This window comes from Chondrus crispus, genomic scaffold (assembly GCF_000350225.1).
Source record: "Chondrus crispus Stackhouse genomic scaffold, scaffold_277, whole genome shotgun sequence".
Taxonomy (NCBI): domain Eukaryota; phylum Rhodophyta; class Florideophyceae; order Gigartinales; family Gigartinaceae; genus Chondrus; species Chondrus crispus.
In genome coordinates, this window is record NW_005179161.1 from 10,135 (window position 1) to 13,365 (window position 3,231).

Genomic DNA, 3,231 nt, shown 5'->3' on the forward strand with positions numbered 1-3,231 from the left:
GAAAACAAAAAGTGGGGCAAATAACGAACACGCAGCAGACACCAAGGGCGGCGGCTACCCCGGCCCGGCTCCGCCGCTGCCGGGTTCGTCATCCAGCTCCGACGGCCCCGGGTGGAGGGAGAAGATCAAGAGCAAGCTCTCCGGCAGCGGCGTAGCCGAGCAAGCGGCGGGCTTCTTTGACAAGCTGTAGCTGAGGCGGGGGGAGCCGGGGTGGGGGGCTTAGATTAGCGGCCGCGGGCAGCCTTGTTGCGCTTGTTGCGCTTCCCGTGCCGCGGGCAGCTTGTCGCGTTTGCCCGCGCACGGGAAATGGCAGTACGGGCGGGAGATTGGGGCATGTACGTACTGGATGTAGGTACTGGATGTAGATAGATGCTATCAAAGGGCGACTCAATCAAATTGCGCCACTGTGGTTGGTGTGCTATCGATGTGCGCCACGCGTGCGATGGTGCCACGGCGTTTACGGAGCGTCATGTCGACTCACTCTCTTACCGCACCGCTTGCTTTGTAGACCCAGACCCACTTCGTACACAAACCTTCGACGTGTTTACCGAAACCACCGTACACTACTTTACAAGCGACCTACGGTATTGCAAGCGACAACCTTCTATACAAACACCCTATTGCAAGCGACAACCTTCCATAAAAAAACCCAACCTCACTTCGGGAACACCTCTCTGGAACCGCTAGAGAGGCAATCAGACCACCTTTGCTGAACTGCAGCCCCAGTCGAACTGAGACAGCTAATCGGCCATTCTTAAGTCGAAGCATCTCGCGACACATACTTATTGCGCGTCTTTTGGGTTCTCTAAGAGAATCGACTTTTCACTGCCCGTCCGTGCCCCGACTTGTTTTCGACGAGCACGTTGGCTCAAGCCTATTTCGGCTCATTTTCCACCCACTTCCATCAACTTCTGCGCCGCATCTGCAATATCCGGCCTGGCAAGCTTGGTCCACCTAACAGCGTGCACCGGGTTAGCTATAGTCGTCCGCTGGCCACTACCTTCGATAAAGATCTTCTTGTTACAACTCCATGCAGCCAACTCTCCGGGGCGGTCCGAATCTTCCCAGCACGAGACCGGCAGGGGAGAATCTAACGTTAGAATGCCCCGTGATCTCGACGTTTGCATCCTCACACAACAATGACCTCTGTCGTCGCTTGTCCGATCCAGAGATTGCTCGAGGAAGCAGTTAGTGCCGACGCACATACCAGGCCCTCTTGTCATTGCCTGCAAGATAACTATTTCAGTGATGAGTTGCGCCTTGAGTGCATCGTCTTTCTCCACTTTACCCATGGTCCTCGGGATCTCCTTGAAGTCGAATGCTTTCCGGAGTGTCGATACTGCAATAGACTCACCGGCGATAGCGGTGAGGTAGAGTTCACGAAACAGTATGTAATCAACAGGCAGCGCCCTGCTGTTTACGAAGCTTGCAGTTTCTCGCACTAATGCTGCATGCACCCGGGAGAGCGAGGACGCGACTGCCCTATACCGATTCTTAGACCGGTCATAAAACACGATCATGCCAGCTTGCCCGGTCCACTCTACTCGAAACGCGCCTTTGTTAAGTGCAAACCGCCGCCCTGCTCGGATGTAGCGCGCCAAGCCCAAGGCAACCTCTGCATCAGTAGCATCCAGCAACGTATCACAAAACTTAACTTCATTTCCTTCCGTCGCCGGCCCGAGCACCAATTCCGATACGCTCGACACCCAGTCGTGATTGTCGTCTGAGAATTCTGACACATACCGCCTGGGCATCACCTTAATCCGCTTCTCTATGGCTTTGCTAGCCTCTAGCATCGCCTCCTGCCTCCCCATTAGAGTCCCGAAGTCGTAAGAGCCCCGTTCAATTAAGGCCTGGCAAAGGTGACCTAGCCGAGCAACTAGGGAGTTCGTACTTGAGCCACCGCTTATCGTCTCGGGCTCTCCCATTCGTAACGGGAGGCCCTCGAAGCTGCTCTGAGCAGCGCCACGAACTGCTAGCCCGTGACACTTAGCTGCTACAGCTAGATTGACCGCCAGTAGCGTTTGCAGCGAGGATGGGCGTGGCGTCACTTCGCCGAGTATTTCTGTACGCACCTGGTTGTTTCGAGGGGCTTGGTTGGGACAGCCGTTGAGTTGGTGCCTAATACCACTGAGCAAACGCTCGTGCTTTTCTGCGTCAAGAACCGTCTGCGAAGACGGCCTTTCTAGCATGACCGGTACAAAGGATGTAACGATTTCGGAAAGCAAGTCCGCCCAGCCTCTAATCCTATGCACGATCTTACCCACGGCCTCATGGTCCGCGTCCTGTTTTATGATCTTGAGCAAGGCAATAGACTCGACGACTTGGAGCTGGCGTCTGACAAGTTCGCTGTTATAGCGTTGAACAGGAGACTCATCCCAGTTGAGGCGCGGTTCAATGCTTGTGCAGAACTGTTTAACTTCAGACATGAACTCCTTGCTCTGGATCCGCCCATCTTTACTGTCTACCACCCAGTTCGATGTCCTCCGACTGACCTCTGCTGGATCAGATGTTCCCTCAAACAACGCTGTTAGCCCGGATACTGCTCGCTGAAGGGATGCATCTAGCTCTTCCTCCGACAAACTGTGCGCATACACGATTAGCTTGAGGAAAGCTTCCGCCACTCCTGGCTCGTACTCGGTGTGCTGCTCAGCGGTAACCGCTTTGACGATAATTTCAGCTAGCTCCTCGCCGGTTAATTCCTGCATGTTATTGTTCGAGAAGTAGTTGGACCCATCGGCGTCCATGCAATCCCACCGCTCCCACGAGATGCCATCAATGGTTTCCTTCAACTCTGACAGTTCCTTGGCAGGTTTCTGTCTTCCCCGACGCGCGATAGCAGCGAGTTGCCTGACCGCAGTGCTCTGACTTGTTTCACCTGCGTAAGCATTCAGTGACACACTCGGTATAATACCTAGCGTCAAAGTACCCCGGAGTCGGGGGTCGCGTACGGCACTAGCTGGAGTTAGAGCCATTGAAATAAGCGCCCTTGTGCTTTAAGTTGCCTTGCCGTGCTTTGACCACTTCTTGTGATACTAGAGGGTGTTACGAAAGGATGCAGTTGCCAGGTGGCGAGGTGGACATGCGTATGACGAAGCGAAGCGGATACTGTTAAAGCCGAGAGGTACCAAGCGGGAAGGGGGGGGGGGGGGGGGGGGGGGGGCTGGGAAAAGGGCAAAGGGGGGGGATTCGCCGGGAACAAAACCCGGTGGCCCCCCCCCGGGGGAAAAT